Source organism: Glycine soja, chromosome 10, assembly GCF_004193775.1.
Source record: "Glycine soja cultivar W05 chromosome 10, ASM419377v2, whole genome shotgun sequence".
In the NCBI taxonomy this organism is placed as follows: domain Eukaryota; kingdom Viridiplantae; phylum Streptophyta; class Magnoliopsida; order Fabales; family Fabaceae; genus Glycine; species Glycine soja.
This window is the reverse complement of record NC_041011.1, coordinates 15,151,220-15,163,082: the sequence shown is the minus strand read 5'-3', so window position 1 is coordinate 15,163,082 and position 11,863 is coordinate 15,151,220. Positions and strand designations below refer to the sequence as shown.

Sequence of the window (11,863 nt, the reverse complement as noted above, 5' to 3'; positions counted from 1 at the left end):
GCAGCAGGTTGTAGAGGCCTCTGGTAATCGATTACCAGTCTGTGTAATCGATTACACAGAGGAATGGGTCACTGGTAATCGATTACCAGGTATGTGTAATATATTACACAGTGCCTATTTCAGGTTTTCATGTTCTGAAGCTGTGTGATTCAAGTTTGGCCTCTGGTAATCGATTACCAAGGCTGTGTAATCGATTACCAGAGATGAAAAGCCTTAAGATACCCCTTTTTCTTGCATGTAGTGGCTATGAGACGAATTATGTTGTGGCATAGTTAGATTCTTGTGAAAGAGTCTACCCCTTTCTTTTCTTCCTTGTAGATCGTGATGGCGGCGCAGCTAATCCATGATCGAGTAGAGATGGAGTGCCTAGAGGGAGCCTGGGAGACCCTCGAAGGCAACACGACGTGCCGATTTCGGGGCACTATTCGATTTACGGCGACTTCTTTGGTGCATCCAGATGAACCCGTGCGCACGCTTCAACGCACTGTGGAGTGGATACTACCCACACCTACACCATACCGTCTAGCGGAGCCAGTCCAAGTGATCGAGGTGACGTCATCCGAGGAAGACCCTGAGGAGGATCCCGAGGAGCTACCTCCTGAGCCTGCTGTGGATGCTCTTGACTTTCTAGAGGGTGATGAGGACCCACTTCCAGAGGTGGATTCTTCCGAGGAAGTCATGTCAGCATCTGAGGCAGACTCTACGGAGGATAGTGGCCCGAGAGAGATGGCGACCAGTGGAGGCTCTTCATCATAGTGGACAGTTCCATGGACTAGTTTTATATGCTTTTTGAGGGTGGGTAGACCTAACTGTTAGGTTTACTCTTTTGTTTTTGTATGGGTAGACCTATTGTATAGGAATTTGATGATTGTATACATGTAGCTGAAGCCACCACTGTGGACACCTTTGCTCTGGAAGACACTATGTATTTTGTAAAACTCCCATATTTTGGACAGCTTTAAATGATGAATGCATTTATGTTTAATCTTGTTATTTGAAAGGAAAGCATTAGCAAACTTTATTTGTAAAAGAGTTTATCGACCGTATTTCATCCTTTTATTTTCACGTGACGACCTAAAGTAATGGCTGGTACATTATTCCTTTTTTAAACAACAAATAGTTTAGAGATTTCGAGTGTTAAGAAAGAAATGACTCCGAATAGAGTTGTGAACTGGCCATTCAGGACTCTATAGTGAGGATTTTCCTTCTAAACCTAATCATTGTGAAAAGAGAAAGAAATGAAAAAGAAAAAGAAGAAAAAAAAATTTACCATGGTTTTCGTTATTTAAATCATTACTATTAAACCAGTCATTAATTTAGGGACGCCACACTCAGTCAGTTCCTGGGATATCCGCTAGTATTGGAGGAGGGCTAGGAGTGCGAATACGGCCAGAGGAGGAACCAGGCCGATGGATTTGATGAGGAGGCCATCGCTCAGCTGCTATGCATACCAGGTCAAGATTTTGCCTGGACCGCTGCCGGGAGACGGGTGCGAATCATGCGCACCAACATGACTACCTTGACCCAGACATGGATGACGTTGCTGCTCAGCAACATCCTACCCAGCGATCATAATTCCGACCTCCCTCTGCCGAAGTGTGAGCTGGTGTATGCCATCCTGACACGGATGAACATTCATGTGGCTCAACTGATCGCTGATGCCATTTATTTATTTGTAGGTATGCCACCTACCAGGCACCTTCTAGACCCAGATAAGTCTAATAGGGCCCTGGGTTTTTCGACATTGATCACGGGTCTCTGCCAGTCGTTCAGGGTTCCTGTCACACCTAGTAAGGTGATTCGACTGCCGATCACCCGGGCTTTCATAGAGAAGTATTACACGCCCAGACAGGCGCAGGGTGGCGACCCGCAGGCCCCAGATGCACCGTCGCCACCTCCTCAGGCTGACCCAGCTGGGTCATTTGACACAGAGCGGTATTTACGGAATTTGGTTTGCCAGCAGGTGGCCAACCACAGGGCGCACTTGCAGACCCATGACTGCCTCTACCAGCTCAACCTTAGCCTGCAGAGCCAGGGTTTCCCTCCTTTTCCATGCCCTACTCTGGATCAGTTCAGGGCAGAGGTCGCATGGCCCAGGGATTGGCCTGAGGCCCAGGCAAGGGAGGCACCCGCAGAGGCTCCCGGCGATGCAGATGAGGCCCGCATTGACGAGGAGATGACCGATTTGCTCGATTTCTTGGGAAGGAGCGAAGCCACATGATCGGGAGGTCCCTAGATGCATATTCTCTTTTTATGTTTCCTTTTTTATCTGTTATGTATCATTTTGTTTTTTGTATAAACCGAGGGACTAATGTTTGTTTCCTTTTGATTGACTCTTGTTTTGTGCATACATGTCATTTAAACTGTTACGTTAGTGCTTACTTCGTTGTTGTCAATAGTGTTTGTTAAAATTCCAGAACCGTGTAGAGTTTTTCATTTAGGAACGTCGTCCTAAAAATAAAATGAACCAAAAATCCTGATACGTTGGGTCTGTTTGTGTAAATTCATTGAACTGATGAAAAGACATAATTTGGAAACGTTGGGTCTGTTTGTGTAAATTCCCAACTGTAGTATCACAATGCCATAAACGGGATGCTTGAGTGCCCACCTGGCTGTGGCCATGACTAATTTTGCACATTGTTTCCAAATCATCATTGTTGCGCGTGCCTTGTGGAATAATATGGAAGTTCGGCCCGAGACCGACACCTTGACACACGAATTTGTTTTGCCCTAGATATCAAGATCGGGCTCCCACAATAAAAGACCCCATTGAGACACAACCTTAGACTATTTTGAACCTTGGCCTATAAAAAGAATCCTCATCCTTTCCCCCGAAGCAAAGGACAGCGGAATCTCCTCAAGGGAGAGCAAATAGATTGCTAAAACCCGATCTCCCAAAGAGAGAAATGGAGAGGGAGGAATGAAAAGAAAGAAAAGGAAGAAATGAAAAGAAGGAAAATAAAAAATGAAAAGAAAGGAAAAGAAGGATTCCCGATCAAAAGATCGAAAGAAAGTAAAAAGGAAAGATCGGAGGAAAACAGAGTAATTCCCAATCAATGAAAGAAAGAGAACAGAAAATCTTCAGACCAGATAAATTTTCGGCAAGGTAAGTGACTGCCGGCAAACGAAAACCCATTTTTTAGTGGTTCTTCCTTTCGGATTTCCATTCAAAGTCATTCTCGACTGGCGATATCCCGCCCCACATAAACAAATAGGAAAAGACCGAAACACCCAGCTTCCTCTTCGAAAACACTACCCTCGAGAAAATCCTATTGATCCGTGATCGCACGTGTGATCTTTGATTCGATAGGAAATCGTGTGCAAAATAAAGTCATGGTGCAGTTATGGTTTGGGGTTAGGGTAAAACACTTGCCTGTGTGAGTTTGTATACACTATGAGTGATTTATTCCCAGTTTCAGCTTAACCCGATGTTTCCCCTGAATGTTCATTTAAAAGCTAAATGTTGACGTCATGCCCTTCATTTACGGTTACAAGGAAGATTACCCTTGGCATGGGTATATTGCTTCTCTAAGATATGGTGCTCTCGCGAATGATTTATTTTTCTTTGCAAAAAGCATGTTTGCCTTTTTAGGTGGAAAAAAACCCGATAGACCATTCGGTCCTGCCAACAAATTTTATTCGGAGCCCCATGAATTGATTGTCATTCATGCATCCTCCACCAACGAGTCTGAAGCCCCGCGAATTGATTACCTAGCGCTGTTCGCCAATTCTCCATTCTCCACTTTTATTCGGAGCCCCATGAATTGATTGTCATTCATGCATCCTCAACCAACGAGTCTGGAGCCCCGCGAATTGATTGCCTAGCGCTGTTCGCCTATCCTCCATTCTCCACTTTTATTCGGAGCCCCATGAATTGATTTTCATTCATGCATCCTCCACCATCGAGTCTGGAGCCCCGCGAATTGATTGCCTAGCGCTGTTCGCTTATCCTCCACCCTCGAAATCTTGTTCGGAGACCCATGAATTGATTTCCTAGCGCTATTCATGCGTCCTCCACCATCAGGTGTGGAGCCTCCGGTGATTGGGAAATGTGGTTTTTGTTATTTTCCCGATCGTTTCCTTCGCCAAACATGTGTATATATGTATATTATGTTATTGGTGTTTTTGTTGTTTGTGTTTTGTTTTGTGTTGTGCAGAAAAAAAAAAGAAGGAGAGACGGGAGTCATCATAGACTAATCATGGAAAGGGCAAAGACGGACGAAATCAGTGTTTTATCTTTGCTTTCCTCTTATCTCCGATAAAAGGTAAGTAAAGAGGGGCAACTGTCATACCCAAATTTCGTCCGGGGACTATTGCTTGATGGCATGCAACCTTTGATTGACCGCTTCGAAGTACTTGGCACCTTTTGTTGCACAATATGTGAAGTCCCGAGATGCGCCGGAAATCAAAAGGAAGCGTGGTTACGCCATCCGTGAAATTCTGTAATTTGACGGAAACCAAAAGGAAGTATTGTTACGCAATCCGTGAGTTTCTGTAACTTTTTCGAAAGCTAAAATACATGATCCGTAAGGATCCGTAACCTTACGGAAAGAAAATAAGTGTCGTTACGAAATTCGTAAAGTTCCGTAACGTTACGGAAAAAGAATCACCAAAAAAGTAAAGGGGGTGTATTTAGTAAAAAAAGGGTGTAAATAGCAACCAGGCCCACTTGGGCCTTCCAGATTCTTCCTCCAGAAGGCGGTTGCTTCTGGAGGAAGCAACCTGGCTCGCCTGGGCGAGCTGGGTGGCAAGCTCCTCCCCTATTTTGCTATAAATAGGGGGAGGAATGAAGAAGGAAGGGGTTCAACCTTCTTAGCACTTCGTATTCTCTTGAAATTGCTGAGGAAAATTGTTTCTGTGAGGAAAATCCAAGCCGATGCGCTTCCGTAACATTTCCGTAACGTTTCCGTGGGTAATTACGCGAAGATTTTCAACCGTTATTCGACATTCATCGTTCATTCTTTGTTTTTCTTCGGTCTTCAACTGGTAACTACCCCAAACCGAGCTTTTCAATTCATTCTATGTACCCGTGGTGGTCCCCATTTGTTTCGTGTACTTTTATTTCTCGTTTCATTTACTTTCCGTACCCTCTTTTGACGTGCTTCAGTCATTTATTTAAGTCATTTCTCGCCTAATCAAAAAATAAAATAAATTTTCACCGATCATTTGATTTGTAATATCCGTTAATTTCTGTTAAAATGAAATCCGACCGTTCGGTCGTGCTGTAACCACGTTGGAAATAAAAAAAGAGATAAAATAATAAAAAAATACCTTTTAGTAAAATAAAGCAAAAAAAATCAATCGGACGTTTCTCTTTGGGATTTCTCTTTCTTAATTGAATTGACTAATAACTAAAGTGAAACTAAAAAAGGATTTGAAAGTTTATTATCTCAATTTTTCTTACCAAGTAAATGGATCATTTTTAAGGTCCAACGCCTTAAGATGATCACCTTCCAAGTAAAAAGAATCGCTTGATTCACCCTTAAAGAAGAACTACGTAGGTCTGATTTCCTCTTCGATGGAGGGTACGTAGGAGCAAGAGCCCCGCTTTTGTCGACTTCAAAAAATAAAAAGAAATAAAAGTTAAGGTAACACAATTTCCACAATTCTAAAAAATAAGGTTGTTGTCCTTTGAGACAAACGTGAGAGGTGCTAATACCTTCCTCAAACGCAAATACAACTTCCAAACTTGGAATTTTCTTTTTGACCGGTTTCCTTCGGTTTTTCTGACGTTTTCCACAAATAAATGTTGGTGGCGACTCCACGCATCTTTCCTCCCTTGGAAAGCGCACCCGTGACCCTCGCCTCGCTCGCCCGCAAACGGGCATGTTGCGACAAAAACATTAGACCTACACTTCTTCTATATTACACTAATTCCTCAAACCCTATGTTGAAAGAACCAGCACAAGGACAAGGACAAGCGTGAATCATAATAGAAGCAGAGGAAATAAGGGGGGACACAGAGGATGGGATTTTTGTGCTTTTGTGGAAACTTAAGATACCACCTAAGGCAGCGGTATTTACATGGTGGCTTATCAAAGACCGCTTACCAATGAAGATGAATCTAAGAGGGAGACAAGTAGAGATAAGTGACCCAATGTTCCCGTTATGCAACAATTCGGAGGAGGTTGCAGCACACCTTTTCTTCAATTGCAGTAAGGTCCTCCCCTTGTGGTGGGAGTCACTCTCATGGGTTAATTCAGTGGGTGCTTTCCCGAAAGAACAAAAAGATCATTTCATGCAGCACAGCAGAAGGAATGCTACACGAACAAAAGATATAAGATGGAGCTATTGGTGGATAGCCCTCACAAGGACCATATGGCAACATAGAAATAAGGTGGTCTTTGATAACCAAACTTTTAATGCAAGCAAGCTGATGGATGAAGCGCTTCTTCTAGTCTAGTCCTGGCTTAAAGCTATGGAGAAAGATTTCGATACACATTTTAATCAGTGGCTTCCAATTTGACAGATACCTTTGTGTAATTAGAAAGGGAGGGTACATGCTGAGACCTCTTCCAAGAATTGAATGGATCATACGTCTTGATCCTATATGTCACAAAGGGTCATTTTAGAAGACCACGAAAATAACATGTTATGCAACCCCTTAAAATCGGCATGTCAGCTATTTCCATTAGTAATTGTATGATATTGCACAAAAGGACAAATAAAGATCATAGTAGAGGGCTCAAAAGAACAATTACATGCCATGAATAAAAAGGAAAAATGCATACATGTTTTCAGGCATCATACATGTTTGTCATTTGTGGAATTTGAAAACATTTTTAAAACTATTATAATAAATATCAATTACTAGAAAAAATAAACAAACCTGCAAATAATTAAAGGAGTTCTTCCCAATGTGATTCTTTGGTGCCTGATTCAGCCAGAAAAATAATAAAACTTTAGTCAATCAACCACATCTATGACAAAATTTGCCTAATATGTACAAAATAATTTGTGCCAATCAACTTCATATTATAAAAAAATAAATTGCAAGGCATTTACTAAAGAAAGTAGTGAAGACAGAGTTCCAAGACTATTCAACCCCAGCTTAGATAATCTGTCGTAGACTACCCTAGTATGAATAGTTTTTTCCTAGAATTTTGGTTCCCAAATATCTCCAATTTCCACTTTTAATATATTCCTTGGTAAAATATTCAGAAACTGCTCCAAAATAGCATGGGACTAGTGGCTTTGGAAATGGAAATAGTGACTCCAAATATTTGTTTTTGAAAAATCAGAAAGACCAAATAAAGAGAGAAAGGTTGTGGAAGAATGCAACTGACAGAACAAGTATGACTAAAAGGAAAATTATCAAATATCCTGCAGCTTGGAAAGAGAAGCAAAAGAGATTCAAAGAAGCTACAGAATACGACATAACTGTTCAATATCCTCTACAAAATCAAGAGTCCACTAAAAGAAACTGACAACAGCAACATTCAAACCCCCTATTTTATCCCCACCCATAACAAAAAAAAAACTCCACCCAAGTAAATTGAAATAAGCTCATAACTGAGAAATGCAAACATAAGCAAGAGGAAAATCATGAATAATCCATCATATACAATCCACTTTCTTGCTTTATTTATTTTGACAGAAAGAAAATATTCATTTTTATAAAAGCAAAAGGCAGTTCTTCCAACAAAACCTATGGATCCTCAATGGCAATAACACTTGGTTGTCCTATGTTTAAAAACCTTGAGAAATGACAATGGGAAAAGTTTAATAACCTATAGGGGATAAATTATACAGCATAACTGAAAATAACATTATTTCACAACCAACAATTTCATTTATTCATCCAGTACGCCTGTCTTAAAAATTTTTGCTTGTCATTCCAATTAATGTCATGCTGTATTTGAATATATAATTGGATTTTAAGTTTTTTTGTCTTAATCACATGTATCTTCCACTTGAGACAATCTTTAATTTCCAACTCAAATGACCATTATTGACAGTAAAACTCTCCCTTCAAGTATTTAAGACAACTATGTACTAGGATTCGAACAAAGTAATTGGATTTTAAGTTGAAGCAATATGTTTGACAATGTTTGCATTGTTGGATAAAATATTGAATTTTACTACTAACAAAACATAAATGATACATCACTTCAAAATTAGTTTTAACCAAGATTGATTTCAAAAAAACCATTTTATCCAAATCATTTTAAAACTTTTATTAATAAATATACAAACACGAGCAAGAATTTAATAACACTTTTCATATATTAAAGAAATTGGAATATTAGTGAAAATAACAGAGAGTAACAAGATGTTACTCCTACAAGACCTGATGCTTTTGGTCTTTCTGCATTATTTTTAGTAGTGGAAAGTGGAAACTATATGATCTTAAGGTATATATGCCCTAAAGATCTCATAAGAATCCTTGTTAAGAAGGATCAAAGAACTGAAAGTGCTAATATCCTGCCAAGTTTAGTTGATTGCAGAGTTTTAAGAGTTGTTGTAATACTTTATTTTATATTGTTTTATCTTAATTTTAGGCACATGTAATTTTTGGTTTTAGATTTAAGATAACTATCTTAATCTTTCAAAAAAATTCCGATGACCCCAGTTATTGAACTTGTTTTGCTGTCTTTTTTGTTCTCTTTTATTTCTTACTTATCATGCAGCTGGTATATTACCTAGTTTCCTTGGTTCTTTTATTAGTCTTCTCAAGAGGAGGCTATAAAACAGAAGGATGTCCTGGCTACAGAAGTTTCCTCTCTTAGAGGAGAGTTGCAACAAGTAAGAGATGAGCGAGACTGACAATTATCTCAAGTACAAACTTTAAGTTCTGAATTAGAGAAAGTTAAAGAATCTAGGAAGCACTCCTCCACTGAATTGGACAGCTTGACCTTAAAAGCTAATGATCTGGAGGTAGGTTTGTATACCCTATTTATTTTAATTAAATATCACACCATTCTTTTATTGTGGAGTCATGAGAGGATGAGCTTCCTTCCTCCAGGAAAAATGTTCTTTGAAAGATAATCAGATAAAGGCATTGGAAGAGCAACTAGCAACTGCAGAGAAGAAACTGCAGGTAATCAAGAATTTTTTTTAATAGTTGTATACTACTAGGTATAGAACCATTTGATATATTTGTTAGATAAAGAATGTGAAATTTTACCTAATTGCTTAATTCTTTAGTTGGTCCTTGACATATACATTATGATGATTATTTATCTTATTCATAGATTTTGTTCCTTGTTAGGTGTCTAATATATCTGCATATGAGACAAGGACAGAGTACAAAGGACAACAAAAATTTGTGAATGAGTAGCAAAGACGCTTAGCAGATGCAGAATATAAACTTATAGAAGAGGAGAGGCTGAGGAAAAAATTACATAATACCATTTTGGTAATTCCCTGAACCAAAACGTTGATAATAATAATTGACACCTTAATAATCTTCATATTAACAGGAGTTAAAAGGGAACATTCGTGTATTCTGTCGAGTGAGGCCTTTATTAGCTGATGAAAGTTGTAGCACAGAAGGCAAGATTTTCAGTTATCCAACATCAATGGAAACTTCTGGACGAGCCATTGACCTAGCCCAAAATGGTATATCTGTTGTGATCATGTATTTTAAACAATTCTTATTTCATTTTCCTTGAATTAGATTGTGCTGTAAAAATATCAACTCATGTTGCTCTTGTTTTGTTCTTAGGCCAAAAACATTCTTTTACATTTGATAAAGTTTTTACACCAGAGGCATCACAAGAAGAAGTTTTTGTAGAAATTTCACAGCTTGTACCAAGTGCTCTTGATGGTTACAAGGTAATTTCAAAGTTCTTCTGTCATCTCTAAAGCACTATTCATTTAAAATCGTATATACATATGGATCAACCATTTAATGCACTATTACTAGTCAATTTTGGAAAAGCAGAATTCTAAAACCCTTTATTTTCTATACTCACTTTCATGTTGTATTGTATTTTTGCCCTTCTTTGCCCTATTATTCTTTGGTTCTGACATATCAGTGTTGTGAGACAAATGTCTATCTGTTAGATTTGGTGTTGGATGTTGCCTTTCTAGCATGAATGTTTGTAAATCAATATATATACTATATACATTGATGTCTAATAATATGGTGACGTTTTTTCTTTTCCAGGTTTGCATCTTTGCCTGTGGTCAGACAGGGTCAGGGAAAACCTATACAATGATGGGAAGGCCTGGACATCTAGAGGAGAAGGGCTTGATACCTCGTTCATTAGAGCAAATATTTCAAACAAAGCAGTCTCAACAACCTCAAGGCTGGAAATATGAAATGTAGGTAACAGAGTATTTTTCTTCTTAATTTTTCACCATTGCAATGTGTATAAAATTTTAAATATGACACAGAATTGCTGATAAGGTTTTCCTTGCAAAATTTACAGGTGTCAATGTTGGAAATATACAATGAAAGGATCCGTGATCTGATATCTACAACAACACGCATGGAAAATGGTACTCCTGGAAAACAATATACAATCAAACATGACGCAAATGGAAATACACAAGTTTCTGATCTCAAAGTAGTGGATGTTCATAGTGCTAAAGAGGTTGCATTTCTTTTAAATCAACCTGCAAATAGCAAGTAACTAATTTCTAGTGTTTATTCTATTGTCTTGTAAGGTGTAACAAACTAATTTCTAGTGTTTATTCTATTGTCTTGTAAGGTGTAACAAACTATTGCATCTTTTAGCTATATATGAAGGTGATGCTATGCTGTCCTAATTAAGGAGATGATAAATTTTACACTCTTCACAATTTTTCAAGTTGGACACAGAGGCAAATCGCATGCACTAAGAGGCAAATCGCATGCACTAATATAAGATGTCGTTGCCCATTCTCTATGGCTTTCTTTCCCTATTCCAAATTTCCAATAGTTTTTTTGGTCTAGATTAAAGTTATCATTCACTAAGACAATCTTATTGGAATCTAATAAAATGAGTACAAAACCAAATTTCCAATAGCTAACAAGCCACAGTTAACAATGACAGAATCAACATCCAGAATTCTGCATCTATGTTGACACATCTATCATAAAAATACAATATCTATTTAAAATTAAAAATATATGAAGATTGGTTTTATTATTAGGAATTGCATACCATAATTTTAATATTATGCAGGCGCTGAAGAACAAAATAACATTATTTCTATGAGTTGACAATTTGAACTAAACACAGGTATGAAATATGAGAATACGAAAAAGTCTGAAGAGAACCCATATAATAACAACCTGGAACCAATAGAAACAGATGCAAAACTATATTTCAGATTCAGAAGATACGCACCTTTTTGTACTTAGTTTCTATGAGTGACCTTTTCGTACTTAGTTCCAAATAGCAGCCTGCAGTTGATAGATGTATACTATAGTAACTTGTTTCACACAATTTATTTTTTTCAAAGGATGGTTATAACAATACATTTTTCCTGAGCAGAGTTTCCCCACGATAAGTGTGAACAACACTAGTACAGTAACATGAACAATGAGTGGAAAGGGATTGCAGCATGTTCGGAAATCACTTTCTCAATATCAGCGTCTTAGAGCATGTTTGGAAATCAAATGGGATACCAATTGGGAAAGAGGGTTTGTAGTTTATGTAAAGGTACAACCACAAACAATGCAAATACTAACAATTAAACACAAAAGGGCACGATTTTCACTTATTTTGCTTCAAATCCTTTTTGCATATTGAATGATGACATTGTCAGGGCAAGTGAACAAGTCGACAATCAGATATTCAAGCATTACCAAAGAACAACTCAAAAAGGCAACGCCACTCAAAAAGGCTCGACTTCGGCTACGTGGCGGTGGTGGGAAACAAAACGTCAAGGTGGTAGCGGGATGCAGTTCACGGGGGGATGAAGTAGTTCA

General features: G+C 38.5%; 1 pseudogene; it reads left to right on the top strand.

Annotated features, from left to right (window-relative positions):
* Positions 1-1,409: 1,409 nt before the first annotated feature.
* LOC114371452 lies at positions 1,410-10,580 on the top strand (annotated as a pseudogene).
* The last annotated feature ends 1,283 nt before the right edge of the window (positions 10,581-11,863 follow it).